The sequence below is a fragment of the Macadamia integrifolia genome, chromosome 1 (assembly GCF_013358625.1).
Source record: "Macadamia integrifolia cultivar HAES 741 chromosome 1, SCU_Mint_v3, whole genome shotgun sequence".
Taxonomy (NCBI): domain Eukaryota; kingdom Viridiplantae; phylum Streptophyta; class Magnoliopsida; order Proteales; family Proteaceae; genus Macadamia; species Macadamia integrifolia.
This window is the reverse complement of record NC_056557.1, coordinates 7679246-7690108: the sequence shown is the minus strand read 5'-3', so window position 1 is coordinate 7690108 and position 10863 is coordinate 7679246. Positions and strand designations below refer to the sequence as shown.

Genomic DNA, 10863 nt, shown 5'->3' with positions numbered 1-10863 from the left:
TGTACAGTTACCTTTAGTACATGTCTTAGTGAGTGCAAGCTCTCTGTATAGAAACTAACAGATGGAGTTAATTAGCTCAATTCATAACGCTATTCATGCTATATTTGATTGATTCATATGGACGCTCTTTTCTTTTTCAAGCTTTCAGTATAGTTTTTTGCCCAAAAAAAGAAAAAAATCAAAATAATTTTAATATTTTAAACAGTAATCTTGAAATATCTGAAGAACTATTCAATAATTTCTATTCAAGATGATTACAATCTATTTCAAGCCTCCTCCTGTAAACCCCTTCCCCTGCGCCTTGTCATCATCGCCCTTTTCACAACCCTGCCCAACCTTGTCTGTGATACCAGGTGAATGCAAACAACACAGAATTGGGTGTATGATTCGTAGGAGTGAGTCAAAAGAACAACCAAACAATTCCAATTTCTTGACAATGTTTTTTTTTTTTCAAAAAGTCAATGAAAATTTAACATAGAAATTTAACCAAAGATATCCTATAATCGGTTAAGAAGCATTAAGAAGAGTTTCAAGAATTTTAATATTTACATCAAATGGTATGGATATGATATTCTAGGTGACCCAGCTTGGGATCAATTAAGCTTTGCCCAACTCACCTCAATCTAAAACTAGAAAATCCCAAATCTAGTCCAGCCCATATAAGCTCATGCCAGCCTGGCCCAACCTGTGAAGGCCATTACAAAAACATACGTAAATTTCAGCTACAAGAAAGTTTCCCTAGGATAAAGCATAAGAAGGAAAAGGAAATATATATTTACAATTAATCAATCCCCAGTGAATGAGAATTCATTCATCACGGGGCTTTAGATGGGCATAGAAAGATATTTTCGGAATAAAAAATCATACTAAGTACTTAGAAAGGGTTTGCGAACACTAGGATGGTGTGGTAAATTTTTCCAGTAAAAGAAACAATACCTATTCCATATAAGAAGGCAACCAAGAACAAAGAGTATAATTCTTATTCGAATCAAAATCGGTAGAGACCTATTCCATACCTAGTTCCAGTTCTTTGAACTTTATTCCAAAAAAATAAAAAATAAAAAATAAAAAAAATCTACCACAACTCCATAATCACATCTGTTTCGGGTCGGATATGGGGAAAACCCGATTGTTTGACATTCCAGTTGCCGATATACTAGACGGGTAATTGATTAATCCACCAACTCCTCTTCCTCCAAATTTGATTTTTGTGGTCTCACACATCAACTTCAAATAGGCATTCTTGAAGCAAGAGATCAATACTTAATTTTTTTTTGGGGGTCAAAGATCAAAATACCTTCTCTTGGGTTTCTTCTTGAAGCAAAGGATCAATGCTTTCTTAACATGAATTGAAAAGGCAGAAGCATCATTCATCGCCTTATCTTTCTAACCAAATTCCATTATGACTCTATTAATTAAAATTCATTCGTTTGTATGTAATACGGAATGACAAATTAATTTTACCTCAAATCCTATGTCTCTATATCTATTTGGCTTAACTATCGATTATAATAATTTCTTGCTTTAATTGGTCTACTAATTCATTGAGAAATTTTAGAGAATATGCACGATGATCATGAAGATGAACATGTCGATGTTAAACAAAAATAGATCCCTTAAATACTTAAAGAGGAAGATTTAAAATTAAAAGGAAAATGTTTTCTAATCAATTAACATAGAGAAGCACACATACAAGATGCCGTAAAATGGTATCGTACATTGGAAGGTAGAGATGTCATTTCATGTGAAGAAGAAAGAGATAGACACATAGATATGCTGCCATACCTTACCCCAATGGCTCAGATTCAGGGGCATACAAAAATTTCAGATGAAAAACTACAACAGAAAAAAAAAAAAAAAAAAAATGTAAAAAAGGATAAAGGGAAAAAACTGTAAAAGACAAACCCACGTGATCTCTACATTAAGATATATTTGCGGGAGAAATGACCATCCTACCCCACATAAAAGGTGAAAATTCTACCACTGTTGATGCTTTTATGTGTACTCCCATTATTCCCTACACTAATAGAGAAGCCATATTACCTTTTATAAAACCCTCTCCCGAAAGATTATTCTTGTTGATGCTGAAGAGAGGCAAATCAAGAACAATTCAGTGCGGATTTAGTTACAAGATCAGAAAGACGTAGCCTATGACATTGGTGATGTGTTGGATGAGTGGAGCACTGAAATTCTCAAATCTAAAATAGAAGGTGCTAGCAGCATCAGTCTGACTAAGAAGGTATGCCCCCTCGCAACTTGTTTTCTCCTTGCTGCTTTAGTTTCAAGAAAATTGGCCTGCGCCATGGCAATGGTCATAGGATAAAGGAGATAAATGAAAGGGTAGATGAAATTTCAAGTTTGCAAGATAAATTACATTTTATTGAAACTACTACTTCTAGAAATGAAATTATGATAGATGATGATTCAGGCAGGAGGAGTCTAGAAAGTAGTTCCCTTGTTGATATCTCAGAAATATTTGATCGAGATGAGGATAAAAATTTCATAATAAGTAAGTTGGTAAGCGAGGGCAGTAGTACTCAACAAGAAATGGTTTCCGATGATCAAGAAGTCTCCATAATAATTATCTCCATCGTTGGCATGGCCGGTATGGGCAAAACGATACTTGCCCAATTGGCCTTCAATGATGATAGGGTGAAAAACCATTTCAACAAGAGGATGTGGGTACATGCGTCTAAACCTTTTGATAAAATGAAGGTTGCCATGCGTATTATTGAAGAAATGGGTGGTGGTGGTGGCAACATTAATGTCTCCTAAGGTGGTTATCATGATAATGCATGGGAATCTGTGCATCATCAACTGACTAGTTCTGTTGAAGGAAAGCATTCCTTACTAGTGTTGGACGATGTGTGGAATGAGGATCATAGTTTGTAGTATCCATTGTGGCGTAACAACTCGCAATGAGAATGTTGCATCCATGATGGGTACCACATATATACATAAATTAGGAGAATTGTCCGATGAAGGTTGTTGGGCAGTGTTGAGATATTATGCTTTTCTTGGAAGGAAAAAGGAAGAGTCTAAACAATTGAAAGAAATTGGCATGAAACTTGATAACAAGTGTAAGGGATTCCCTCTTTCGGCAAAGACTTTGGGAAGTTTTTTGCATTTGAAAAAGTAAAAACAAGAATGGCAATATATATTGGAAAGTGATGTATGGAAGGTTGTATCAAATGTGATCAACCAATCTTGCCGACTCTGTTACTAAGCTATAACGATTTGCCCTCTCATGCCGAGAGATTATTGCTTTGAAAAATTATCTACAGTCAGAGAATGGATCGCACAAGGCTTTCTTGGTGATAGTTTGGCAACAAGCAATGGAGGTTTGAATAAAGTAGGTGACGAGTACTTTAATAGTTTGGTCATACGCTCATTTTTTCAGAAGGACATTAACTATTCGAAAGGTAGCAAAGAATACTATAGAATGCATGATCTTGTCCATGATTTTGCAAAATCCCTTGTAGAGAACGAATGCTTTACTTTTACAACTAAGGATACTATTGCTCAGGAATCCAGCTTTAGTAGAGCCCGTCATTTATCTCTATTAATAGAAGAGATAAGCATGATTCCTTCTTCCCTTTATAAGATGAAGAATTTGTGCACTCTTATAATCTATGGGCAAATTCCTAAAGTTTCTTTTGAGTTATTTGGTCACTTAACATGTCTGAGGACACTAGATTTGGGTGAGACTTACCTTGAACAGCTTCCAAATGAGATAGAGAAGTTGAGACATCACAGGTACCTTAACTTGTCCGATGCAAGGTTTAGAGAACTACCTAAATCAGTGACTAGTTTGTACAATTTCAGAGTATTAGACCTTAGTAGATGCACAAATCTTTGTAAACTGCCTGAAGGGATTGGGGGATTGGTCAATTTGGTAGATCTTGATTTGACAGAATTTTGCCAATTATCTAAGCTTCTTACCAAAAGGAATTGAGAGATTAAGCAGAATGCGTCATTTGTCAGACTTCATTATTGGTGGGGTGGGAAGAGGAGGTTGCAAGATAGGAGAACTAAAAGATCTCAACTCCGATCAAGGTTCTCTAAGGACAATAGGTTTGGGGAGAGTGGAAAATGGAAATGAAGCTAAGATGGTATGCTTGAAGAATAAGCAACACCTTCGTGCTTTGTACTTTTGTTTTAATCAATATAACGGTCTTTCATTAGTTGACGAGGAAGCCGTTGATGAAGAATGTGACTACAAAGAAAAAGAAGAAGAAGAAGAAGAAGCCGGTGTTCCACTGGTGGATGAAGAAGAAAAAGAATTAGCTGATGGAAGAGATATATTGTCAAGGAGGATGGAAGAAGTGCTGGAAAGTCTCCAACCACATCCAAACCTTGAGAAACTAATAATTGACAACTACTTTGGTATTGAGTTTTCCAATTGGATGTGTAGTCATGCAAGCTTTGTGATTTCCTCCAATCTAGTTTTCTTGGAACTCTCTGACTGCAGGAATTGTAAGCAATTGCCTCCGACTCTAGGGAAACTACCAGCCCTTGAAACCCTTGTAATAGCTAGAATGGATAAGGAGAAACTCATGGGTGTTGAGTTTTTTGGAACCAATCATGGTGCTACAAAAAGTGACTGGAGTTGATGAAATATTCCCGAAGTTGAAAGTATTTCAGTTGTCGAACATGCCGAATTTGGAGGAGTGGAATGTGAGAATACCAGAAGAAGAATGGAAAGGGTTCATCTTTATGCCATATCTCCAGTATCTTGTTCTGTGTGATCTGCCCAAGCTAAGTTCGTTTCCCCAACACCTTACCCAGGTTACATCCCTGAGGAAATTATTCATATGGTACTCTTTGTTAAGTTTGTCTCGAATTCTTGATCCGTTTTGAAGATTGACCCGCTCCGACATATTTTGGTGGCGACCCGAATGGAAAGTTCTATGAGATCTGTGATGGAAGCAGAGGGGTTGGGCCAATAGACCTACGATTTGGAGTATATATATAATGTACTGTTGCTTGTTGAGAAAGTTATTGTATTTTTTGGGGTTTTTCGAGCTAGGGTTTCATGCCGCTGCTGGGGTGTAATCTCTCTTCTGCTTAGTGAAACATCTTCTTCTTCTCCCGAGGACGTAGCACACCACCCTGGTGTGTGAACCTCGTTAAATCTCTGTGTCGTGCGGATCTATTATCTCTTTATTTTTTTGTGTTTCTTAGTGTTTGATCTAACACTCTCCAAAGTTGACTTGGATGTCATCATCTCCATCTTCCCATCTTCCTTTTCTACACGTTGAGGAGTTGATTTTAAAATGGGACGCAGGTTCATTTTCAAAGTCATTAGTATCAAACAACTGCATGTTCCTCCCTAAGCTCAAGTTGTTGCGTGGAAGACAATCGCCTTACTCGTTGTTACCTCAAGGCTTATGTCAACTCACTAACACTTAAGATTCTGGATATCCGAACCTGTTCTAAGATCAAGTCAATACCCGAGGGGGAGTTGGAACATCTCACCGCACTCCGAGAGTTGACGATCATGAGATGTCCTGGCTTGAGACAACCTTGCCAAAAGGAGAAAGGAGAAGATTGGAGCAAGATATCCCACATTCCAAACATCTTCATCGATGACGAGAAGATCAAATGAGGAGACATTTCCACTATAAGAGGCCATGAAGGAAAGGTAATTTCTTGATTTGTTGTTTGATTGGTTCTTTCTGTATTTCTTCCTTTCATCTATTCATTTTGTTTATGATTGATTGCTTGTGTACAGTTAGGTATTTGAGGTTCAAGATACCAGAGAACCTTGAATATTCAATACCTAATTTTGGATGGAAACGAACCCAACCTACTCCTAGTTTGGAGTTTAGGTTGATCAGGTCAGTCTACTATCAAAGAAATGTCAGCTTTCTCCTTTATTTTGAATTCTCGAGTTGCCTATTTCCTATTTACATAGATTTTGAATTGCAATCTGTATGTTGCAGTAATCTTGCGTTCAACACTGGGAGATCGAAGAGTCTGAGGATGTCAGAAAAATTCTATGTTCTTGAGCTCAAGAGAGATTTTCGCCTGCCTATGTTGCAGAAAATCAATGTCAATTGCCACACATAGGGCCTTCTCCATGCTGGTGTGTTGGCTGCTCTGGTGGAGGACCAAGGATGATTTGGCAGTGGAAAGAGCTCATTTTCAACATGAATCATTAAATTGAGGCTGATCAACCCACATTAACCCTCCCTCAACTTCTCCAAAGGTATTTTCTTTGATTGCAGACACCAATTCAGAAGGATTCTTGCTTGGTAGAAATGAAAAGAATTTTATTGTCTTTCCAGATATTTTTTTGTTAGCTAGTAGCATTTGAAAGATGGAACAACTGAACATTTTCCCATTCCCTTCTTTGAGGAAATTGTCATTTGTAATGTGTTCATAACGGGTAAATCTATGAGTTGTTGCTTCAGGTTTTTTCTATTGACACTTAACAATGCTTCTGAGGCAGCTTGCTTACAAGTGTTCCTGGGTTCGTAGTTTTTTGGGGGTAGATAGAACTTAAATTTCAAATTATTAATTATATGTGGTGTATTATCAATTTACTTTCCTATTTCATCCTTGTATTGGAGGGCAAAGTAATACAGAATGACTCTATTTCATGTTTCCTTCCCTTTATTGTGAACTCCAGTCATAACAAAAATCCCCTTCAGATATGGAGCTGTTAAGTTGGATTTGAACCATTCAATCTTTGTATTGATATATATATATATATATATATATATATTTTCTTAAAAACTTATATGTATATTCCTGACCAATATCTAAAAGTTTGGAGAACTAGTACAATGTAATTTTAAGTAAACAAAATCATGCAGGAATCCTTTTTGATGCTTACTGATGTTTTTCTCAAGACACATCGAGGCCTACTCAAAGTGGCTTGTATTGATGTTTGGCATCCAACAAGGGTCTCATTCATTGTTGCCAGAGCGGGGCAAAATGGGTACCATCATTGTACAGAGAACTTTGAAGATTTACAAGCTTGGAAAGGTTGGGGAAGAGTCTCACACTTCCATTACTGAGTTTGATAGGTAAGATTTTTTCTGCTTTTTATTTTGATGCATTGGGTCATATGCAAGATTACTTTCATATTCAAGCTTGGAAATACTGGGGAAGAGTTATTCTGATGCTCTGGGCTTTGGTGGTTTGCATGTTAAATTGGTTTTCTCGATTTCATATTTTTTGGTAACGAGGACTGAGAAGGACATAACCCCAATGGGAGGCTTTTCCCCTATTATGGGATTGTGAAAGATGATTACTTGCTGCTAAAGGGGCCCAAAGAAGTGCGTTGTGACGCTGAGACAGTCACTTGTGAAACAAATCTCCAGGGTTGCAAAGGAAGAGATTAAGCTGAATTTCATTGATACTTCATCCAAGTTTGGCCATGGTCGATTCCAGATCACACAGGAGAAGGCAAAATTCTATAGTCGTCTCAAGGCTTAAATGACCCTTTGCGAGAGGTTTTTCTAAGCTTAGCTCTTATACTGTTTTTGCACAACTTTTGGCAGTCACTTTGCTGCAAAATTCCCATTTTTCTTTCTATGTTTTGGCTGTGTTAAAATTTTTGAATTGGCTCCATCATTCATGGGTATTTTTAGTTTTTGGCTAATTTGTTTCATTCATGGTTGCCGGCTAAAAATATTACTGGTACTAATGCCCCATATGTGAAAATCCCCTCTTGGTAGCTTCAAGTAGGCAAATTCTAACAACAAAGTTTCTTTGTTCTTGCCTGTCAAATCAGGTCCATGTTTCTACCAAAAAAAATTAAAAATCAGGTCCATGTAATTAATGGCCCACTTCTCACAATAAAACTACTAATTATAGGGTTGATAGAATTTAATTTTCAAATTGTGAATTATATGATTGTAATAATTTGTTTTAGAACATTCATTTTTTACCAGTGTCAAAATCTCAATGTTCCATGGTGAACTACTTAGGCTAAGTTTGGTAGCCAAGAGAAGAAAAGAAAAGAAAAAAGAATCTAGAAATGAAAGAAAAAAAAAAAATAATAGAGAAGAAAAGAGAAAAAATGGTGAGAAAATAAAAAGAGTATGTATGTTAGGTTACCAAGAGAAGAAAAGAAAAGAAAAGAAAAAAAAATTCAAAGGTTGTGTTTGGTAGCCAAGAGAAGAAAAGAAAAAAGTACAAAAATTATACTTTTTTCCTTAGGTTAAGAATTTTTCTTTACACTTGGTATGTTTTCACCCATGAGAAGATTCCCCTTTTCAAATTCAAAATTCCCTTTGGGAATTGTGAAATTTTCTTTTGCTTCTCCAAATGAATGATTACACAATGATGGAAGAACACCCAATCCAATGATCCCAATTCTTGGTAAACTCTATGCTATTAAGAAGGTGGAAGTTAAGAGGTTTGTTTTAAAGGCGTAAATAAAATCGATCAATCTTCTTGCTTCTTATTTGTGGCATCTCTTCATATTTTCTGTTTAACCTTATTTATAAGGTTGTGTTTGGTAGCCAAGAGAAGAAAAGAAAAGAAAAGAAAAAAATATAATTTTTGTACTTTTTTTCTTGAGTTAAGAATTTTTCTTTGCACTTCGCATGTCTTCACCTAAGAGAAGATTCCCTTTTCAAATTCAAAATTCCTCTTGGGAATTTTGAAATTTTTTTTTGTTCCCCCCAAAATTTTCTTGCCAAAAACACAAGAAAACATGAGAAAATATGAAAACTTAATAAGATAAAAAATGAATGATTACACAATGATTTCCTATGTGTCTATCTCTCTCTTAAAATTCAAAATTTTTTAAATTTTTTTCTTTTCTTCTCTTGGTAACTAAACATACATACTTTTTTATTTTCTCACTATTTCTTCTCTTTTCTTTTCTTTCCTTTTCTTTTGTAGATTCTTTTTTCTTTTATTTTCTTCTCTTGGCTGCCAAACATAGCCAAATGATCCATCTTTGCTCCTTCCAGTTTTCAGCTGGCCAAATGCCATAGAGACTTCTTACTGCATTCAACGGTCTAGAGATCCTGAAACTGAGATTTACAGAACCAATCCCGGTGAGATCTCGATGGCATATCTTGTAAGAAGCTCCATTGTTTACAGCAATTCCAGATCAGTGTGAGATACTTATTTATAAACGTTCAGTTTTGCATAATCTGGTTTCTAGGTCTCATTGATTTCTGTCGTTCTGTTCTACAGCTTCTATTGCAGAACCTTTTCTAGACTTTCTCAAGCTCAAGGCCCTTTAAAAGTTTATTTCTCAACCTACAATCATGAAGGTGAGATTGATAGAAACTATAAAATGTGAATAGTGAATTTTAGGTGCTTGATTATGAATTTATTAGCAATTCACTTCATTCATGACCTTGATTATTCAAGTTTGGGTGGCAGCCATCTAATTTCACAAGATGGCTTGCCCATATTCATACACTTCATCAGTGAGCTACAAGCTTTTAAGACTCTTTTTTAATCCAGTTCATTTTTCTCTGTTAAGCTTAGGTTTACTCTGTTTTGGCATCTTCATCATCACCTGAATCTGCATCGGTGAAATTGGTAGGCGGTCGAGGAGGCCTAATCATCACTTCCACACCTTTCCCATCTTCTTCTGTAGCATAACTCTATCATCCTCTAGACCTTCATCATCTTCAACCATGGAACTGGGTATTATTCTGGATTCGACATTTCCATCATTGGAGTCAGATTTCCGACCACAGAAGGCAGCCTTATCTTCTGTTAGCTCTAACACATCTGTCATGCTTCTCATCAGTGGTTTTGATCTTCTGCTTCTCGGCACCTTCCTTGATTTTTCCTTCAATTTTGTTTGTTAAAGAGTTCAGGGGAACTGTTTCTTTGGGGTTCCATGGATGGGGAGACTTGAATGCAGCCACCACAAGTTCACAATGCATTCCAAGTAGTATATAATGAAATTTTGGGACGGGATGGGTGACCCTTTCTTATCAGTCCTAATAATCATCAAAATATGGTAGATTTCTCTTAAGGTTTCAGGGATGCGATAGGTGCTGATGGTGGTTTTGGCAGCAACGGGACCATAGTACTCGGCGGTGACCAATACATGCACCAATCCAATACCTAAAACACTGAACAGTACAGGGGGTCTACAAGAAGATGGCTGATAAAATCATAGCAGAAGCTAAACTCTTATTCTGTATAAATTTTCCAATCTCCATGCAACCCCCCCGCACACTCTTGTAACTCTGGTTTTATTGGCTAAGGGGGGAGGATGGATCAAGCCCATCTGCACAAAGACGTTAACATTTTTCTCTATTGACTTGGTTAACAATTTTTTATTTTTTTGATATATGGTTAATAATTCACACAAAGCCCAAAGCACATATCTTACTTAGGTGAAGTCGTTTTCTGTCTGGGAGCCTAGCTTTTATACTTGAGATCCAATCAGTATCTCTCATTTAGTTTAATCCATAGAAAGGCAGGGAGATCATGTTATAGGGCAGAGGACAAATGAGGGCCAGTGCAAGAGCTACATTCTCAGACATAAGCCATTTTTCTCTTACATCTCCTTGTTCTTTTAAAGTTTTGGGAAATTATCTTGTACCATCCCTAAAATTGAAAATAACTTGGAGTAACACCCAAAAATGAAAATAATATCTATCGCACTCCTAATTTGTAACACCGTTAACTGAAAGTGAAAAATATCCCTTTTATCGTTATACTTGGACTTTAAAAAAGAACCCATTTTCTTCCAAACCATTACATGAAAGGTCCAAGTATCAATAACCAGAAGTATAACACAAACAGTTTCCCCACATAAGCAAACCATCCCCAGCCCAACATGAGAGAGAGAGAGAGAGAGAGAGAGAGAGAGAGAGAGAGAGAGAGAGTTTCTGCAATTTAAGCTTTATCTAAGCCAGAAAAGCACTT

The 10863-nt window shown here is 36.5% G+C and overlaps 1 protein-coding gene and 1 pseudogene across 1 annotated transcript in view; both read left to right on the top strand.

Annotated features, from left to right (window-relative positions):
- Nucleotides 1-5793, top strand: part of LOC122078632 (putative disease resistance protein RGA3) — a 13913-nt gene extending 8120 nt beyond the window's left edge. Inside the window, exon 2 of the mRNA XM_042644727.1 lies at nt 5735-5793. The gene's annotated coding sequence lies outside the window, so the exon portion shown is untranslated. The remainder of the gene's footprint in view (nt 1-5734) is intronic.
- On the top strand, nt 4654-7446 carry LOC122057645 (annotated as a pseudogene).
- Nucleotides 7447-10863: the final 3417 nt, after the last annotated feature.